The sequence below is a fragment of the Calonectris borealis genome, chromosome W (assembly GCF_964195595.1).
Source record: "Calonectris borealis chromosome W, bCalBor7.hap1.2, whole genome shotgun sequence".
Classification (NCBI taxonomy): Eukaryota; Metazoa; Chordata; class Aves; order Procellariiformes; family Procellariidae; genus Calonectris; species Calonectris borealis.
The window spans coordinates 40,684,849-40,706,176 of record NC_134351.1 but is presented as its reverse complement, the minus strand read 5'-3'; the positions used below and the strand labels follow the sequence as shown (position 1 = coordinate 40,706,176).

Below are 21,328 nucleotides of genomic sequence, written 5' to 3'. Positions count from 1 at the left end.
TCTTCTCAATCCCTTTGGTGGCAGAGTGCAGGCCACCGTTATCTTTCACTTGGAGGGGCGTCCAGTACACCTGGAACCGACTGCCCCAGGGGTGGAAACACAGCCCTACCATTTGCCATGGACTGAGCCACACCGCACTGGAACAGGGTGAGGCTCCAGAACACCTGCAGTACATTGATGACATCATAGTATGGGGCAACACAGCAGAGTTTCTGAGAAAGGGAAGAAAATAATTCAAATCCTTCTGAAGGCCGGTTTTGCCATAAAACAAAGGAAGGTCAAGGGACCTGCACAGGAGATCCAGTTTTTAGGAATAAAATGGCAAGATGGTCGTCATCAGATCCCAATGGATGTGATCAACAAAATAACAGCCATGTCCCCACCAACTAACAAAAAGGAAACACAAGCTTTCTTTGGCATTGTGGGTTTTTGGAGAATGCATATTCCAAATTACAGTCAAATCATAAGCCCTCTCTACCACGTGACCAGGAAGAAGAACGACTTCAAATGGGGCCCTGAGCAACAACAAGCCTTTGAACAAATTAAACAGGAGATAGTGGAAAAAGGGGCAGGCAACTCAGGAAGAGTACAGGGATCTCGTTAGGTCGTGCAGAGAGGAAATTAGAAAGGCAAAAGCCCGGCTAGAACTCAACCTGGCCACTGTCGTGAGAGACAACAAAAAATGCTTTTATAAGTATGTTAATGACAAAAGGAGAGCCAAGGAGAATCTCCATCCTCTATTGGATGCGGGGGGGAACGTTGCCACCAAGGACGAGGAAAAGGCTGAGGTACTCAACGCCTTCTTTGCCTCAGTCATTAGTAGTCAGAGTGGTTATCCTCAGGGTACTCAGCCCCCTGAGCTGGAAGACAGGGACGACGAGCAGGATAAACCCCCCATAATTCAAGAGGATGAAGTTAATGACCTGCTATGCCACCTGGACGTTCACAAGTCTATGGGGCCGGATGGGATCCACCCGAGGGTACTGAGGGAGCTGGCGGAGGAGCTTGCCGAGCCACTCTCCATCATTTACCAGCAGTCCTGGTTAACTGGGGAGGTCCCGGACGACTGGAGGCTCGCCAATGTGACGCCCATCTACAAGAAGGGCTGGAGGGAGGATCCGGGGAACTACAGGCCGGTCAGCCTGACCTCGGTGCCAGGGAAGATCATGGAGCGGTTGGTTTTGAGGGTGCTCATGAGCCATGTCCGGGACAACCAGGGGATCAGGCCCAGCCAGCACGGGTTCATGGAAGGCAGGTCCTGCTTGACCAACCTGATCTCCTTCTATGACCAGGTGACCCGCCTAGTGGATGAGGGAAAGGCAGTGGATGTGGTCTACTTGGACTTCAGTAAGGCCTTTGACACTGTCTCCCACAGCATTCTCCTGGAGAAGCTGGCGGCTCACGGCCTAGACAGGTACACTCTTTGCTGGGTAAAAAACTGGCTGGACAGCCGAGCCCAGAGAGTTGTGGTCAACGGAGTTAAATCCAGTTGGCGGCCGGTCACGAGCGGTGTTCCCCAAGGCTCAGTACTGGGGCCGGTCCTGTTCAATATCTTTATCAACGATCTGGACGAGGGGATCGAGTGCTCCCTCAGTAAGTTTGCAGACGACACCAAGTTGGGCGGGAGTGTTGATCTGCTCGAGGGTAGGAAGGCTCTGCAGAGGGACCTGGACAGGCTGGATCGATGGGCCGAGGCCAACTGTATGAGGTTCAACGAGGCCAAGTGCCGGGTCCTGCACTTCGGCCACAACAACCCCAGGCAACGCTACAGGCTTGGGGAAGAGTGGCTGGAAAGCTGCCCAGAGGAAAAGGACCTGGGGGTGATGATTGACAGCCGGCTGAACATGAGCCGGCAGTGTGCTCAGGTGGCCAAGAAGGCCAACGGCATCCTGGCCTGTATCAGAAATAGTGTGGCCAGCAGGAGCAGGGAGGTGATCGTGCCCCTGTAGTCGGCACTGGTGAGGCCGCACCTCGAATACTGTGTTCAGTTTTGGGCCCCTCACTACAAGAAGGACATGGAGGTGCTGGAGCATGTCCAGAGAAGGGCAACGAAGCTGGTGAAGGGCCTGGAGCACAAGCCTTATGAGGAGCGGCTGAGGGAACTGGGGTTGTTTAGCCTGGAGAAGAGGAGGCTGAGGGGAGACCTCATTGCGCTCTAGAACTACCTGAAAGGAGGTTGCAGTGAGGTGGGTGTTGGTCTCTTCTGCCAAGTAACTAGCGATAGGACAAGAGGAAATGGCCTCAAGTTGCACCAAGGGAGGTTTAGATTGGACATTAGGAGAAATTTCTTTACTGAAAGAGTGGTCAGGCCTTGGAACAGGCTGCCCAGGGAAGTGGTGGAGTCACCATCCCTGGAGGTATTTAAAAGACGTGTAGATGAGGCCCTTAGGGACATGGTGTAGTGGGCATGGTGGTGTTGGGTTGACGGTTGGACACGATGATCTTAGAGGTCTTTTCCAACCTGTATGATTCTATGATTCTATGATTCTAAGTTCGTGCAGTAGCCCTTGGGCCAGTCCGGGCAGGACAAGATGTGAAGAATGTGCTCTACACCGCAGCTGGGGAGAATGGTCCTACCTGGAGCCTCTGGCAGAAAGCACCAGGGGAGACTCGAGGTCGACCCTTAGGGTTCTGGAGTCGAGGATACAGAGGATCCGAGGCCCGCTACACTCCAACTGAGAAGGAGATATTGGCAGCATATGAAGGGATTCGAGCTGCTTTGGAAGTGGTTGGTACTGAAGCACAGCTCCTCCTGGCACCCCGACTGCCGGTGCTGGGCTGGATGTTCAAAGGGAGGGTCCCCTCTACACATCATGCAACCGATGCTACGTGGAGTAAGTGGGTCGTGCTGATCACACAACGGGCCCGAATAGGAAACCCCAGTCGCCCAGGAATCTTGGAGGTGATCACGAACTGGCCAGAAGGCTAAGATTTGGGAATATCCCCAGAGGAGGAGGTGACACGTGCTGAAGAGGCCCCACTGTATAACAAACTACCAGAAAACGAGAAGCAATATGCCCTATTCACTGATGGGTCCTGTCGCCTTGTGGGAAAGCATCGGAGATGGAAGGTTGCTGTATCGAGTTCTATACGTCAAGTTGCAGAAACTGCTGAAGGAGAAGGTGAATCGAACCAGTTTGCAGAGGTGAAAGCCATCCAGCTGGCCTTGGACATTGCTGAATGAGAAAAATGGCCAGTACTTTATCTCTATACTGACTCATGGATGGTGGCAAATGCCCTGTGGGGGTGGTTGTAGCAGTGGAAGCAGAACAACTGGCAGCGCAGAGGTAAACCCATCTGGGCTGCCGCATTGTGGCAAGATATTGCTGCCCGGGTAGAGAACCTGGTTGTGAAAGTACGTCACGTAGATGCTCACGTACCCAAGAGTCGGGCCACTGAAGAACACCAAAACAACCAGCAGGTGGATCAGGCTGCCAAGATTGAAGTGGCTCAGGTGGATCTGGACTGGCAACAGAAGGGTGAACTATTTATAGCTCTGTGGGCCCATGACGCCTCAGGCCATCAAGGAAGAGATGCAACATATAGATGGGCTCGTGATCAAGGGGTGGACTTGACCATGGACGCTATTGCACAGGTTATCCATGAATGTGAAACATGCGCCGCAATCAAACAGGGCAAGCGAGTAAGGCCTGTTTGGTATGGAGGACGATGGTTGAAATATAAATATGGGGAGGCCTGGCAGATTGATTATATCACGCTCCCACAAACCCAACAAGGCAAGCGCTATGTGCTCACCATGGTGGAAGCAACCACAGGATGGCTGGAAACATATCCTGTGCCCCATGCCACTGCCCGGAACACCATCCTGGGCCTTGAAAAGCAAGTCCTATGGCGACATGGCACCCCAGAAAGAATGGAGTCAGACAACGGGACTCATTTCCGAAACACCCTCATAGACACCTGGGCCAAAGAGCACGGCATTGAGTGGGTCTATCACATCCCCTACCATGCACCAGCCTCCGGGAAAATCGAACAATACAATGGGTTTCTAAAGACTACGCTGAGAGCAATGGGTGGTGGGACATTCAAGCATTGGGACACACATTTAGCAAAGGCCACCTGGTTAGTCAACACTAGGGGATCTTTCAATCGAGCTGGCCCTGCCCAATCAAAACTCTTACGTACTGTAGATGGAGATAAAGTCCCTATCGTGTACATAAGAAATATGCTGGGGAAGACAGTCTGGGTTACTCCTGCCTCTGGCAAGGGAAAACCCATCCGTGGGATTGCTTTTGCTCAAGGACCTGGTTCCGCTTGGTGGGTAATACGGAAGGATGGGGAAGTCCGGTGTGTACCTCAAGGGGATTTGATTTTGGGTGAAAATAGGCAATGAACTGAATTGTATGATGTTAATTGTTATATGATATTGTATATCATTATTTCTATGGTTGCTATCAATGGTATAGTAGTGAAAATCACCCAGATTAACGAAGAATGAACTAACTCTGATGATACCGAGCAAAGTGCAACGATGATAGAACTGAACGAGTGCAGCAGTACCGCAATGAGAACTGGCTTCAGGATGCAACAGCCCAACACCACACACCATCTCTCTGGCCCTGAAAGACTGTTATGACAGATGGAGCCCGAAGTCATGGACTAAATGAACTCAATGGACATTTTGGAGGGATAGTCCATAGACTAAGGGAATGATATCTGTGTGTGCATATATATATATGTATATATGTGGTGGTGCATTCATACCCCCCTTCTTCCCTGGGCCACTTGTTGATCTGGGCCGCTTGTTGATCTCAGAAATTTCCATGAAACCTCGGCCTTGGTGTATTGAGTCTGGCAGTTGAGCACTCCTTGACTGTATCAGAAACTCTGCATAGCTGAGGCTGGGAACATAGTCCTACTGTCCGGCCCAGGTGTCCAGCAGAACAACACCGAAACCTTGAGAATTCTTTAGTAATTACCACCTGGGACTGTGGCCAGAGTGGAAATTTACAGATGACTAAAAGCCAACCATCTTGTGAGCCTATAAACGGTGGTCCTAAGTGAGGCCCTTTGAGCTCTCCTGGACCGCAGCGGGCTGCACCCAGCATCTCCCTCTGAGTGGGACGCCTCTCAGAGGTTGCGATCTTTCAGGCCTACGATATTCGGAGGACCGCTGGGTCCTGGGTGAGTCCCTTTCGAAGCTCAACCGTTCGCCCGTTGAGAGGGAATGCCTAGACATTCGACGTGAGTATTTCTTCACTGAAATCGAGGGGAATTTTTAACAGGTATACCTTCTGTACATAATATATATATATATTTCTCTGTGTGTGCACTAATAGTAAGCATAATCTGTAATTAAGTTGTGATTGTAGTAGACTTACTAACCTACTTTGCAAATAGTGAATAGTTAATGATTAAGTGTTACTAAAGTTTGTTAATGATTAGTTGATAATTAAGTGTTGCTAAATTGTGAATGAAACCTAGACTGTCCCTGAAATATAAACCCTTAGACGATTTTCCTTATATATTTCACCCGTGTAATAAGTAATAGAGTGAACTTTGCCATCGAATCCTATTAGGTCGCACCTTTATAAATCTCTATTAAAATCACTTTCTGCTAATTTCTTTGACGGTGATTCTTTAAGCGGCCTCTAAACCACTCATTCGCGACAATATATAACAAAAGATAGTGGTGATTAATTGAAATATATCGAAAAATGTGAGACCTAAGCATAACGTAAATGGTATGGAATAAGGGGTGGATACTGTCCTGGTTTTGGCTGGGATAGGGTTAAATTTCTTCCTAGTGCTGTGTTTTGGATTTAGTATGAGAAGAATGTTGATAACACACTGATGTTTTCAGTTGTTGCTAAGTGCCCTCCTAGTCCAAGGACAGCTCCCGTGCCTACTGACTGAGCTAGGTACACAAGATGGGAGGGAACATAATCAGGACAGACAGCCCAGCTGACTAATGGGGTATTCCATACCATGTGACGTCATGCTCAGTATATGAATGGTAGGTGTGATCCAGGAAGTACCGATCGCTACTTGGTTATCGGTCAGCGCGGGTGGTGAGCAATTGCATTGTGCATCACTCATTTTGCATATTCTATCATTATTTATTATTATTATTTTCCCTTTTCTGTTCTATTAAACTGTCTTTATCTCAACCCACGAGTTTTTCTCACTCCTACCCTTCCGATTCTCTCCCCGTCCCACTGTGGGGGGCGGGGGGAGTGAGTGAGCGGCTGTGTGGTATTTGGCTGCCTGCCAGATTAAACCACGACAGACTGTTATGACAGATGGAGCCCAAAGTCATGGACTAAATGAACTCAATGGACATTTTAGGGGGATTGCCCATAGACTAAGGGAATGATATCTGTGTGTATATATGCAAAGTGGTGGTGATTAATTGGAATGTACTGGAAAATGTGAGACCTGGGCATGACGTAGATGGTATAGAATAAGGGGTGGATACTGTCCTGTTTCCGCCTGGGATAGAGTTAACTTTCTTCCCAGTAGCTTGGGGGCCAGTGCTGCATTTTGGGTTTGGTATGAGAGGAACCTTGATGGCCCATTCATGCTTTGGTTGTTGCTGTGTGGCGCTTGCTCCCTGGACTTTTCGGCCTCCCATGCTCTGCCAGGTGTAGAGGAAGCTGGGGGTGGGGGGGAGCATAGCCGGGGTCGTTGACCCAGCTGGCCAATGGGGTATTCTATACCATGTGTCATCATGCTCAGTATAAAAACTAGGTGTGGGGGGTGGGGTAGGCTCCCTTCCATTCACGACAGGCGGTCAGCAGGTCAGTGAGCAGTTGCATTGTGCATCGCCTGCTTTGTATATTCTGTTATTGTTGTTATCATTGTTGTTATTACTGTTCTACTTTGTTTTGTTTCCATTATTAAACTGTTTTTATCTCAGCCTGTGAGTTTTCCTACTTGTGCCCTCTCGATTTTCTCCCCCATCCTACCCGAGCTGGGGGATGAACGAGTGGCTGCATGGTGTTTAGTTGCTGGCTGGGGTTAAACCACGATACCGTCTAAGGAACCTGAAGGTGCACAAATCCATGGGACCCGATGAGATCCATCCACAGGTCCTGAGGGAACTGGCGGGCGAAGTTGCTAAGCCACTATCCATCATATTTGAGAAGTCGTGGCAGTTTGGTGAAGGTCCCACTGACTGGAAAAAGGGAAACGTAACCCCCATTTTTAAAAAGGGAAAAAAGGAAGACCCGGGAAACTACAGGCCAGTCAGTCTCACCTCTGTGCCTGGTAAGATCATGGAACAGATCCTCCTGGAAGCTATGCTAAGGCACATGGAGGACAGGGAGGTGATTCGAGACAGCCAGCATGGCTTCACCAAGGGCAAGTCCTGCCTGACCAACCTAGTGGCCTTCTATGATGGAGTGACTACATCAGTGGACATGGGAAGGGCTACCGATGTCGTCTCTCTGGAACTTTGTAAGGCCTTTGACATGGTCCCCCACAACATCCTTCTCTCTAAACTGGAGAGGTATGGATTTGATGGGTGGACTGTCCAGTGGTTGAGGAATTGGCTGGATGGTCGCATCCAGAGGGTAGTGGTCAACGGCTCAATGTCCAGACGGAGATCGGTGACGAGTGGTGTCCCTCAGGGGTCCGTATTGGGACCAGTACTGTTCAATATCTTCATCAATGACATAGACAGCGGCGGGTTTGTGGGAGTGTGATATAATCAACCTGCCAGGCCTCCCCATATTTATATTTCAACCATCGTCCTCCATACCAGAGAGGCTTTACTTGCTTGGCTTGCTTGATTGCAGTGCATGTTTCACATTCATGGATAACCTGGGCAATAGCGTCCATGGTTAAGTCCACCCCTCAATCACGAGCCCATCTATATGGTGCATCTCTTCCTTGATGGCCTGAGGTGTCATGGGCCCACCAAGATATAAATAATTCACCCTTATGTTGCCAGTCCAGATCCACCTGAGCCACTTCAATCTTAGCAGCCTGGTCCACCTGCTGGTTGTTTTGGTGTTCTTCAGTGGCCTGACTCTTGGGTACGTGAGCATCTACGTGACGTACTTTTACAGCCAGGTTCTCTACCCGGGCAGCAATATCTTGCCACAATGCGGCAGCCCAGATGGGTTTACCTCTGCGCTGCCAGTTGTTCTGCTTCCACTGCTGCAACCACCCCCACAGGGCATTTGCCACCATCCATGAGTCAGTATAGAGATAAAGTACTGGCCATTTTTCTCGTTCAGCAATGTCCAAGGCCAGCTGGATGGCTTTCACCTCTGCAAACTGGTTCGATTCACCTTCTCCTTCAGCAGTTTCTGCAACTTAGCGTATAGGACTCCATACAGCAACCTTCCATCTCCGATGCTTTCCCACAAGGCAACAGGACCCATCAGTGAATAGGGCATATTGCTTCTCATTTTCTGGTAGTTTGTTATACAGTGGGGCCTCCTCAGCATGCGTCACCTCCTTCTCTGGGCATATTCAAAATCTTTGCCTTCTGGCCAGTTCGTGATCACTTCCAAGATTCCTGGGCGACTGGGGTTTCCTATTCGGGCCCGTTGTGTGATCAGTGCGACCCACTTACTCCACGTAGCATCGGTTGCATGATGTGTAGAGGGGACCCTCCCTTTGAACATCCAGCCCAGCACCGGCAGTCGGGGTGCCAGGAGGAGCTGTGCTTCAGTACCAACCACTTCCAAAGCAGCTCGAATCCCTTCATATGCTGCCAATATCTCCTTCTCAGTTGGAGTGTAGCGGGCCTCGGATCCTCTGTATCCCCGACTCCAGAACCCTAAGGGTCGACCTCGAGTCTCCCCTGGTGCTTTCTGCCAGAGGCTCCAGGTAGGACCATTCTCCCCAGCTGCGGTGTAGAGCACATTCTTCACATCTTGTCCTGCCCGGACTGGCCCAAGGGCTACTGCATGAACTATCTCCCGTTTAATTTGTTCAAAGGCTTGTTGTTGCTCGGGGCCCCATTTGAAATCATTCTTCATCTGGGTCACTTGATAGAGGGGGCTTACGATCTGACTGTAATTTGGAACATGCATTCTCCAAAAACCCACAACGCCTAAGAAAGCTTGTGTTTCCTTTTTGCTAGTTGCTGGGGACATGGCTGTTATTTTGTTGATCACATCCATTGGGATCTGATGACGTCCATCTTGCCCTTTTATTCCTAAAAACTGGATCTCCTGTGCAGGTCCCTTGACCTTACTTTGTTTTGTGGCAAAATTGGCTTTCAGAAGGATTTGAATTATTGTCTCCCCTTTCTCAAAAACTTCTTCTGCTGTGTTGCCCCACACGATGATGTCATCAATGTACTGCAGGTGTTCTGGAGCCTCACCCTGTTCCAGTGCAGTGTGGATCAGTCCATGGCAAATGGTAGGGCTGTGTTTCCACCCCTGGGGCAGTCGTTCCAGGTGTACTGGACGCCCCTCGAAGTGAAAGCAAACTGTGGCCTGCACTCTGCCACCAAAGGGATTGAGAAGAACGCATTAGCAATGTCAATTGTGGCGTACCACTTGGCTGCCTTTGACTCCAGTTCGTAAATGGCATGGAATAAGGGGTGGATACTGTCCTGGTTTCGGCTGGGATAGGGTTAAATTTCTTCCTAGTGCTGTGTTTTGGATTTAGTATGAGGAGAATGTTGATAACACACTGATGTTTTCAGTTGTTGCTAAGTGCCCTCCTAGTCCAAGGACAGCTCCCGTGCCTACTGACTGAGCTAGGTACACAAGATGGGAGGGAACATAATCAGGACAGCCAGTCCAGCTGGCTAATGCGGTATTCCATACCATGTGACGTCATGCTCAGTATATGAAGGGAAGGGGTGATCCAGGAAGTACCGATCGCTACTTGGTTATCGTTCAGCGTGGGTGGTGAGCAATTGCATTGTGCATCACTCATTTTGCATATTTTATCATTATCATTATTATTTTCCCTTTTTTTCCTGTTCTACTAAACTGTCTTTATCTCAACCCACGAGTTTTTCTCACTCTTACCCTTCCGATTCTCTCCCCGTCCTGCTGGGGGTGGGGGGAGTGAGTGAGCGGCTGCGTGGTATTTGGCTGCCTGCCAGGTTAAACCACGACAGTACTGAAGTTCTAGCATGTCCAGCACAGCAGCACTCAGTGGTGGCGTGACTTCGTTCAGGCCACGATAGTCTACTGTTAGTCTCCACTCTCCATTGGACTTTCGCACTGGCCATATGGGACTGTTACAGGGTGAGCGAGTCTTGCTGATCACTCCTTGGCTCTCCACTCAACGAATAAGCTCATGGATGGGGATGAGGGAATCTCGGTTGGTGCGGTATTGTCACTGGTACACTGTTGTGGTAGCGATTGGTACCTGCTGTACTTCAACCCTCAGCAACCCCACAACAGAAGAGTCCTCCGAGAGACCGGGCAAGGTGGACAGCTGTTTAGTTTCCTCTGTCTCCAGGGCAGCTATACCAAAAGCCCACCGGTACCCTTTTGGGTCCTTGAAATACCCTCTCCTGAGGTAGTCTATGCCAAGGATGCACGGAGCCTCTGGGCCAGTCACAATGGGGTGCTTCTGCCACTCATTCCCGGTTAGGCTCACTTTGGCCTCCAATACAGTTAACTCTTGGGATCCCCCTGTCACTCCAGAAATACAGATGGGTTCTGCCCCTTCATAGCTTGATGGCATCAGGGTACACTGTGCCCCGGTGTCTATGAGAGCCTTGTACTCCTGTGGGTCTGATGTGCCAGGCCATCGAATCCACACAGTCCAGTAAACCCGGTTGTCCCTTTCGTCCACCTGGCCGGAGGCAGGGCCCCTCTAGTCCTGGTCATAGTATCCGCTTCTCACATCTTGCAAACGCGAGTTAAGAATTCCTTCGTTACAATCCAAAGTAAGATCAGCCCTTCTACTCTGTCTGGGGAACTGTTCACTGGAAACTGGAACGTCGTGAGACAGGTTTTTCCTGAAAACTGGAGCAGCATTTTTCCTGGGAGAACCCCCTTGTGTGATTGTTTTTCCTTGCAACTCACGTACACGTGCCTCTAGGGTCAAGGTAGGTTTCCCATCCCACTGCCTCATGTCCTCTCCGTGGTCATGCAGGTGAAACCACAGGGTGCCCCGTGGTGTGTACCTTCTATATCCTCTCTCTTGAGCAGAAGAACGCTGACTCTTAATGGCTGAGATACTGGTCCGTACAGGTGGAGAATAGGACCTATCGTCTTCGAGTTGCTTGACCTTCCAGGACAGTTTCTCCACAGCTGAGACAAGGGAGGAGGAGACAGTTTCTTCGTATTCCCAGAGATTGCTAACTACAACATCAACCGTTGGTGCTTCTTCCTCTTTCCAGGACAGTACTGCCAACGAATTGGCATATGACGCTGGTGCGCTCCGTACTAATTTCCGCCACATGGGTCGCGTGCACTGGACTCCATCTGGATCTTTGGGCGTTCGGACATCGTCCAGGTCACTATAAACTACCTCCAGCACACCTAGTTCTCTCAGGTACTGGATACCTCTCTCCTTAGTGGTCCATTTGCTTGGGCGATATATAACATCTTCCTTGAAGGGATACCTTTCCTTCACGCCTGACAGCAGTCGCCTCCAGAGGCTGAGGGCCTGTGTCCCTTGTCCAATTGCTTTGTCAATGCCCCCTTCCCTAGCAAGGGATCCCAGCTGCTTGGCTTCCTTCCCCTCTAATTCCAGGCTACTGGCCCCATTATCCCAGCATCGGAGCACCCAGGTAACAATATGCTCGCCTGGACGACGGCTGAAATCTTTCCGCATATCTCGCAGCTCACTCAGGGATAGGGATCGGGTGGTTTCCGTCTCGTTTATGAGTTCTTCCTCTTCCTCCTCCTCTCCTCGTGATGGCCCTGCTCTTCCATCATCCCTTTCTAAACGATCTGACCTCCGCTTCCAAGATTTCCTCTTCTGTACAGGGGCAACGGATACCAGCAAGGGTTGGTCCTCTGGTTCAGCTGTAGTGCCTGTTGCTGGGGTTTGGGTAGCTGCAGTGCTTGTCATGGGGGTTGGAGTAACTGTAGTGCCTGTTGCCGGAGTTTGAGTGGCTGCAGTGCCTGTCTCAGGGGTTGGAGAAGCTACGGTGACTGTTACTGGGGTTTGAGTAGCCACAGGGGTTGTCATGGGGGTTGAAGTAGCCGCAGTACCTGTCGTGGGGTTTTGAGTATCTACCGTGTCTGTTGCTGGGGTTGTTCTCCCGCTGCCCACCGCCCCTGAGACTCGCCTCTCCGCCCGCCCAGACAAGGCAACGCCGTTTGCCCTCCCTCTTTTCTTCTTCCTGAGGGTTGATCTCTGGACAGTGTTCCTGAATAGTTTTTTAACCCTAAACAAGGCCTGAACCACATTCAGGATACATAGCAATATGAACATGCTTGTTTGAACATCCCAAGGATATTCAAAATTCTCAGGGAATAGTGTGGACATCTTCGTGAAGAGAATAGAAGAAAAAGGAGTTTTTGACAATATGGAAGGGAAGATGAACAAGTGGGAGAGAGTGTCCCATGCTGTCTCCGCCTTAAATTCATTCTCTGAGGGGGAAAAAGTGCAATTCCTAATAATTTCTAAGAGGTGGTTCCCGAGGTACAGAGGTGACGGCAGTACTGAGTACAGGTACCAGATTAGACTTACAACCAACGATTTTATCACATCATAAAACAGCAGCAAAATGATAATCTTGGCCCAGTTCTGAATAGCAATAAACAGCACAACCGGGAACATATACTGCAAGCAAGGTATTACATATTGCAACATTGAGAGCCAGCCCCACAACTTTGACAGCCAATACATCAACATTGTGACCAATCAATATAATGAATGTTTATAACAATTTTTCCTTAACACACTTGGGTCAGATCTATCGTTATCTCAACCCTTCGAGCCCCACGTTGGGTGCCAAAAAGGACTGTCATGGTTTAATCTGGCAGGCAGCCAAATACCACGCAGCCGCTCACTCACTCCCCCCGCCCCCCCAGTGAGAGAATCGGAAGGGTAGGAGTGAGAAAAACTCGTGGATTTAGATAACGACAGTTTAATAGAACAGAAAAGGGAAAATAATAATAATAAATAATGATAAAATATACAAAATGAGTGATGCACAATGCAATTGCTCACCACCCGCGCTGACCGATAACCAAGTAGCGATTGGTACTTCCTGGATCACGCCTACCCTTCATATACTGAGCATGATGTCACATGGTATGGAATAACCCATTAGCCAGCTGGGCTGGCTGTCCTGATTATGTTCCCTCCCATCTCGTGTACCTAGCTCAGTCAGTAGGCACGGGAGCTGTCCTTGGACTAGGAGGGCACTTAGCAACAACTGAAAACATCAGTGTTATCAAAATTCTCCTCATACTAAATCCAAAACACAGCATTAGGAAGAAATTTAACCCTATCCCAGCTGAAACCGGGACACAGTCTTTCAGGGCAGGAGAGATGGTGTGTGGTGTTGGATTCTTGCATGCTGAAGCCACTTCTGTTTCCATTATTGCTGCGCTCGTCCGGTTCTATCATTGTTGCACTTTGCTCGGTTTCATCAGAGTTCCTTCTTCATTAATCTGGCTGATTCTTAGTGCAATACCGTTGATATGTCATCTAGCAACCATAGAAGTGGTGACACACGGTATTATATAGCAATTAACATCATACAATTCGGTTCATTGGCTATTTTCACCCAAAATCAAATCCCCTTGAGGTACACACCGGACCTCCCCATCCTTTCGCATTACCCACCAAGCGGAACCAGGTCCTTGAGCAAAAGCAATCCCACGGATGGGTTTTCCCTTGCCAGAGGCAGGAGTAACCCAGACTGTCTTCCCCAGCATATTTCTCATATGCACGACAGGGACTTTATCCCCCTCTACAGTACATAAAGGTTTTGATTGGGCAGGGCCAGCTTGACTGACAGATCCCCTGGTGTTGACTAACCAGGTGGCTTTTGCTAAATGTGTGTCCCATTGCTTGAATGTCCCACCACCCATTGCTCTCAGCGGAGTCTTTAGCAGTCCGTTGTATCGTTCGATTTTCCCGGAGGCTGGTGCATGGTAGGGGATGTGATAGACCCACTCAATGCCATGCTCTTTGGCCCAGGTGTCTATGAGGGTGTTTCGGAAATGAGTCCCTGTCGGAGTGACCCGGGGTCGGAATAGGAGCGCGTTCCCGGAGTAATGATGAGTCCCAATGTGGGTATGGTCATTCTCCTTTATTTTAAGATATTGTGCTACTTTTATAAGCTATCCACACTAACACGCGCATCTACGAATCCTCTATTGGTTTACAGTCAGCAAGCACACGAATCTTAACATACACAGATTGGTCAAAAGCAGGTGTCCACGCGAACGCTTCCTGCGCCTGCATTCTGTTACTTAATCTACTGATATTTACATTCCTCAGCCTGTTTTTCCCTATTCTACTATCACTTCAGAGACTCTAAAACTACAATTGCTCTTTAGCAGCCTTATACTATTGCTAACAAATCCTCAGTGCTTGGAATGTTCACAGGATGACCGTTATTTAATAAAAATCCCTCCACAAATTCCCCTTTTTGTTTTTGAACAATCCAAGCCTGATTTACTACTTTCGATGCAGCCTTTTTTATACAACTAAAAGCAATACAAAAGCATACACACAATATTAAGATGATAATCAATATACGCAAGCCTTCTTTTAACAAAGCTATCAGCCATTGCAGCAACTCTCTAAAAATATTCATGAGCCATTCATCTAAAATGCCATGATTTTGTGGTATCATGCTTACATGGTTTTTTAACCATTGTAATTGTTTATGTGTAGACTCACCATGATCGGATAGGTTCATGCAACACATAAACTCTTCTACCCAGAAACCAGGCACGCCTACCAAACAGGTTCTGAAAGGCTCAGTTGCCGTAGCAAGAGACAAAACAAAACGCAGATTGATCTGTTTTGTTTGCCCAGGTAACCCCTTCTTGTGAGAGTGCAGGCTTCACCGCTCGGCTAGGCACCCATATTGGTCCCTTATCTGTGGAAACACACATGTATCCCCTCCCATTAAATATTACCGAAACTGGGCCCAGCCACATGCCAGTGATTGGGTCTCGATACATTACTTTTAGTTTCGGAAGCGTTGTATGAGAGTTAAACTTAAGGTTTTGGTGATGTATTATAATCGATGGCTCTTCTCTGTCTCCCATCAGACACAAATAATTTAGAGTAAATAGGACTTTATGCAGTCTCATTTGCAGGTCCTTTTCTTCCTCCTTTTGCTTTGCTAGATAGTCCTTCAATACCTGATGCGTGCGTTCTACAAGGCTCTGCCCCGTCGGTGAGCATGGGATGCCAGTAATATGCTTGACCCCCCATCTCATCAGAAAGGTTCTCAACTTCTGACTGGTGTAAGCAGGGCCATTGTCTGTTTTCAGTTGTTCTGGCACACCCAACACTGCGAAGCAAGCAAGGAGGTGCTTACACACATGATGAGCCTTCTCACCCGATAAAGCCGTGGCCCATATTACTTTAGAAAAGGTATCTATGGTGACATGCACATATTTGAGCTGCCCAAATTCAGCGATGTGAGTGACGTCAGTCTGCCAGAGCTCTAAAGCCTTGGGACCTTTTGGATTAACGCCCAGCCCTATTCCAGGTCCATGATTTCCACACTTGGGACAGGCCTGTATGATAGAGCGAGCTTCGTTTTCTGATAACCCATATTGCCTTCTTAAACCCTTTGAGTTTTGATGAAATATTTCATGACCCTGCCTAGCTTGTAAAAATTTATCTACAGGTGGTACATGACACGCTGGACTGACAAGATTGTCCGCTATCTGATTACCTTGTCCTAAACCCAACTCCCATTGATGGCTACGGATATGAATAACACAACACGGAGCCGCTCGCTGAGAGATAGTTGATCTTAATTGAATAAATAGTTTCCCTAGCTGAGGATTATTTGTTTCCCTAATCAGCGCGTCTTGAATTCTTGGTATAAGCCCAGCTACATATAGAGAATCAGTCACCACATTCAAAGGATGATCAGGCCAGTTCCCTAATGCCCATACCACCGCTATTAATTCTAAAGTCTGTAAGGTATCTCCAGCTTGCCCTTGCAAAATCTTTTTGCACCATTGATCTGTTTCCCACCATACGCATGCAGCTTGTCTAGAGCGTTTTCCCGCATCTGTGTATACCGTCAACCCCTCGAGTATCGGGTTAACAATCACTTTAGGTTTTTCTAGCCACTGATTTCGTTTTAGAATCTGCCACGATTTCCCTTGAGGTTGCTGAGAATGCACCTTTCCGCTAAATCCTAACAGAGATTCTTGAATGGCCAGCATGTGGCGTATCCACCGTTCTAAATCTACAGCGTTAACAGGAATACTGATGTCTGCTGGTTCCTGTCCTGTCAGCTCTATAATTCGCCTTCTCCCTTTTCGGATTAATTCCCCTACGGCTTCAGGACGAGTTTGTATACTGAAACGTGGTTGTACCCGTAAGAAAACCCATTCCAAAATTTGAAAAAAGGAGGAATTTGGCAAGTTATCATTATTCTTGTTGTCAATGGCAGTCACGGAGTTCATTCCCTGTTGTCCCTTCATCTCCCCCTTCTTGTTTTGCCATTGACATATAACAGCAAAAGGTGATTCTTCGGTGTTACAGATAAGCAAAGAAAGTGGCAGTTCAAGGATTCTTCTTGCAGTCCAGGCTATAGTAAGTTTGTTTATAATGTGCTGTAAGGCTACGTGGTGTTTGTCCGTCATATGAATTTCAGCTGCAGGCTGAGTGCCACGCAGTAATTCAATTAGTGGTTTAATGTCTGCATTGGTAATGCCAGCGCAATTGCGAACCCATTGGATGTCGCCTAAGACCGTCTGCACATCAGCCAATGTTTTAAGTGGAGTTTTTAATGCTATTTTTTGAGGACGAATTTTTGCCTGTTCAATGGTCCACCCTAGGTATTGCCAAGGTGGAGACCTTTGAATCTTTTCTGGTGCAATTACAAGTCCCTTGTCTGCTAGCATGGTTGTTAATTGTTGTATATGATGCACTTCAAAAGGAACTTGTTGACAACACAAAATATCATCCATATAATGATAGATGATAGTTTCAGGCCATTTTTCTCTTATCGGTTGCAGCGCCCAGGCGACATATAATTGACACAATGTAGGAGAGTTTTTCATCCCTTGTGGAAGTACCACCCACTCATACCGCTCTGCTGGTGCTGCTTTATTTATCGAGGGTATGGAAAAGGCAAATCTCTGAGTGTCCTGAGGGTGCAGTGGGATTGTGAAAAAGCAGTCCTTTAAATCAACTATAAGTATGTGTCAATTTTCGGGTAGCATATTAGGTGATGGCATTCCAGGTTGTAAGGCTCCCATAGGCAACATTTGGTCATTTATTTTCCTCAAATCATGTAGTAAACGCCACTTCCCACTTTTCTTAGGAATAACAAAAATAGGAGTATTCCATGGACTGACAGACGGTTTGATATGTCCCTCTATAAGTTGTTCGGATACCAGTTGTTTAGTTATTTGCAATCGCTCTTTAGTCACGGGCCACTGGTCAACCCAAACAGGGTCATTGGAGATCCATGTTAACGGTGGGTTGGGCGATTGCTCCCCAGTGCCCATGACTAAAAATGGTTTGTAGTCAGTACTGCCCCGATCTGACTGAGAACATCACGTCCAATTAATGCTTCCAAATTTCCAGGGAGTGACAAAACATGGACCTTCAGTGTTGCCCTCTGGCCTTCTGGGAAACTCACTTGAACCGGTTTACTACTTATATACGGGGCTGAGTTCCCTCCCACTCCTGCAATTAATGCCTTTGGGGTTTCTATTTCCCACTGCAACGGCCAATTTGCTCGATTTATAATAGTTATGTCGGCCCCAGTGTCTAACATTGCATTTATTCTTATTGAAAGGTTATCCTGACTCAAAGTCACAGTTTCGAGTGGGTGATGGTCTAATTTTGTAGTGAAACATACAGCAGGTCCAGTAGAACCAAATCCTTTACACCCACGTTCTTCCCAATCTTGGTTTGATTGATTTAAAGGATTTTTAAAAGCTAATATCTGGGCTATCCGACTGCCTTTTGGGACGAAGAGAGGAGGACTTATTGTATAGGCCATAATATGAATTTGACGAGTATAGTCTGCATCAATGACTCCAGGAATTACGATCAATCCTTTTATTCCTGCAGAAGATCGACCTAAAAGGATTCCACCTATCCTACTACTATCAGCTACTAAAGGCCCTACTGCATTGCTCGGGATTTTGCACACTTCTGTATTGGTTAAAGTGAAATCTATTGTTGTTTCCAGGTCGACCCCCAAACTTCCTTTGGTGGCAGCCGAGTGTTTTTGTAAAAACCCTGATTGCTGCTGTTGTTCTGAGGGGGCATTTGTGTCTGCACGCGGCCTCTCCTCGCGCTCAATTTGAAGTTTCCCGAACAGACCTTAGTAGCATGGGTATTTTTTTGACACCTATCACACCATACGGGAGCACGACAATTTCGCCTGCTATGCCCCTGTTCCCCGCAATGATAGCAGATGCCTTTAAAGGGCTGAACTATTCCTGGAGAGTGTTTTTGCCTAACAACAGCTGCCAATGGTTGTACTACTTCTTTGACAGCACTTTGCAGCACAGCTGCCATCGACTCATTTTGTTTTTGAACCCCTGCTCTTTCCACTCGAGAAAGCATTTCTTCCACTCCTGCCCCTTTGGGCAGAGTGGCTAGAATGGCCCTGGTAGTGTTATTGGCGTTATCAAAGGCCAAAATTCTAAACATTTGTTGTTTATTGTTCTCTCCCAAATCTGGGTGGTTCATTACTGCATCCCAAAGCCTATCAATAAAGTTGCTATACTTCTCAGTTGCACCTTGCGTCACCGAGCTGAAAGAAGGGCCTTCCGATCCTGGTAAGGAAAGAAACGCATCTAAAGCAAGCTTAGAAGATAACTGTAACATATTGACAGGAAAAGTTAGTTGGACATTTATATCCGCATAACGTCCCCCACCAATGAGCATTTCTGCTGTGATCCCATATAATGGATCCCCTTGTTGTTGATGTTGGGCAGCAGCATTCACTGCCCTCTGGGACCATGACGATCCCCATAACAAAAACTGTGTAGGTGTCCACAGAAGTCTCATCAGACTTTGACAATCATAGGGACACATCAAATCAGCAGGAAAATTCCAAATAACAATTTGTCGCGAGGCTTCCAATTTAACACCATACTGCGATATAGTATTTTTGGCTTGTTGTAGAATCTTCCAATCATGCGGTTCCCATTTTCCTTGACCGTTGTCCTGTACCACCGGAAAAGCCATGGGGCCAATGTTGGATGCAACTCCCCACTGTCCATCCAAAATAGCATCCCGAACAACTCCACTCCATCGTCCGGGACGGGTAGCTGCAGTAGGTCCGGAGAAACAGGGTGGCAAATTGTCTCTCGAACCGGCGGTTGACCAAGGTTCTCCTTTTTGCTGAGTCTGTGTAGTTAAGTCCTTTAGTTGTTGCACAACGTCTTTTAATAGCTGATTAATACTTTCTGTCGAATTTTTCTCTTTTCCGCTAGATGGCGGTGTGGCTGCGCCGGAGGAATCATTGGAGAGTGGCAAGGGGGGGTGGAGAGGAGGGGCAGTGGGAGGAGGGCGGCACGTTTCCCCGCCTTGAATCGGGGGGGTGGGTGGAGCTGGCCACTCCTCCCCCTTCATGCCCAGCGGTTGCTCTTCCGCTTTTGCCTCACACTGCTGCTGTGCTTTAGCCCCGGCAACTTCCGGCTGCTGTGGCACAGATGATATTGTCGGGCAAGATGGCGAACATAGACTGTCGGGCGTTTTTAAGTCCTGCTAGATGGCGAACATAGACTGTTGGGCGTTTTTAAGTCCTGCTCAACTTTATCGCGCAATTCGGCAACAGTCTTACAGGTGGACCCCGTCATACCCTTCACAGCAGGCAGCCCAAAAAATCACGCGATCGGTCCCGCCTTGGATTCCATGCTCTTAGACTGTTCCGGCATGGGGTCCGGAGCCAGCATCTGAACAGCCGCACACGCCACCTCCCGTTCAGCTTTCATAGCTTTTAAAGTGTCTAGTACGTCTCCCCACAAGTCTGTAACAGACTTAATCTCCTTCTCCAATTTTTTATCACCTTCAGTAAGCTTCTGCCACATTAGTTCTCCCAGCTCCCGCCATTCAAGCACAGAAAACAACGTGTGAGTGTCCTTAAAATGTCCCAAACGTTGCCCTAACTTAATTAGCTTGATAAGCTGTTTCACCGTTGTCTCGATCCCTCTCTTAGAGAGTAGTCCTACGAGCAACGCAGCTGCTGCCTCATTCTCCATAATAGCAGCGCACCCTCTGGGAGGCAGTTGGCCACTCTGCACCTATATCTATTCTATTTAAGCGACAGAATAGTACAACTCCCAGTCGCTTGTTTCCCACTCCCCTTCTCTCGCTGCGCTTACCGCAGTCTCGAAGAATTGTAGTCTCTGCTACCAGACCTCTGGGTTACGAGCCCAGCATGCTTCCGCATCCTCTGCTACCAGATGTCGGAGTGACCATGGGTCGGAATAGGAGCGCGTTCCCGGAGTAATGATGAGTCCCAATGTGGGTATGGTCATTCTCCTTTATTTCAAGATATTGTGCTACTTTTATAAGCTAGCCACACTAACACGCGCACCTACGAATCCTCTATTGGTTTACAGTCAGCAAGCACACGAATCTTAACATACACAGATTGGTCAAAAGCAGGTGTCCACGCGAACGCTTCCTGCGCCTGCATTCCGTTACATAATCTACTGATATTTACATTCCTCAGCCTGTTTTTCCCTATTCTACTATCACTTCAGAGACTCTAAAACTACAATTGCTCTTTAGCAGCCTTATACTATTGCTAACAAATCCTCAGTGCTTGGAATGTTCACGGGATGACCGTTATTTAATAAAAATCCCTCCACAAGTCCCGTTGTCCGACTCAATTCTTTCTGGGGTGCCATGTCACCATAGGACTTGCTTTTCAAGGCCCAGGATGGTGTTCTGGGTGGTTGCATGGGGCACGGGATATGTTTCCAGCCATGCGGTGGTTGCTTCCACCATGGTGAGCACAGAGCGCTTGCTGTGGCGGGTTTGTGGGAGTGTGGTATAATCAATCTGCCAAGCCTCCCCATATTTATATTTCAGCCATCATCCTCCATACCAAAGAGGCTTTACTCGCTTGGCTTGCTTGATAGCAGCGCGTGTTTCACATTCATGGATAACCTGTGCAATAGCGTCCATGGTCAAGTCCACCCCTCGATCACGAGCCCATCTATATGTTGCATCTCTTCCTTGATGGCCTGAAGTGTCATGGGCCCACTGGGCTATAAATAATTCACCCTTATGTTGCCAGTCC

General features: G+C 48.1%; 1 protein-coding gene across 1 annotated transcript in view; it reads right to left on the bottom strand.

Annotated features, from left to right (window-relative positions):
* Positions 1–21,328, bottom strand: part of LOC142074982 (high affinity cAMP-specific and IBMX-insensitive 3',5'-cyclic phosphodiesterase 8B-like) — a 198,296-nt gene that overhangs the window by 108,033 nt on the left and 68,935 nt on the right.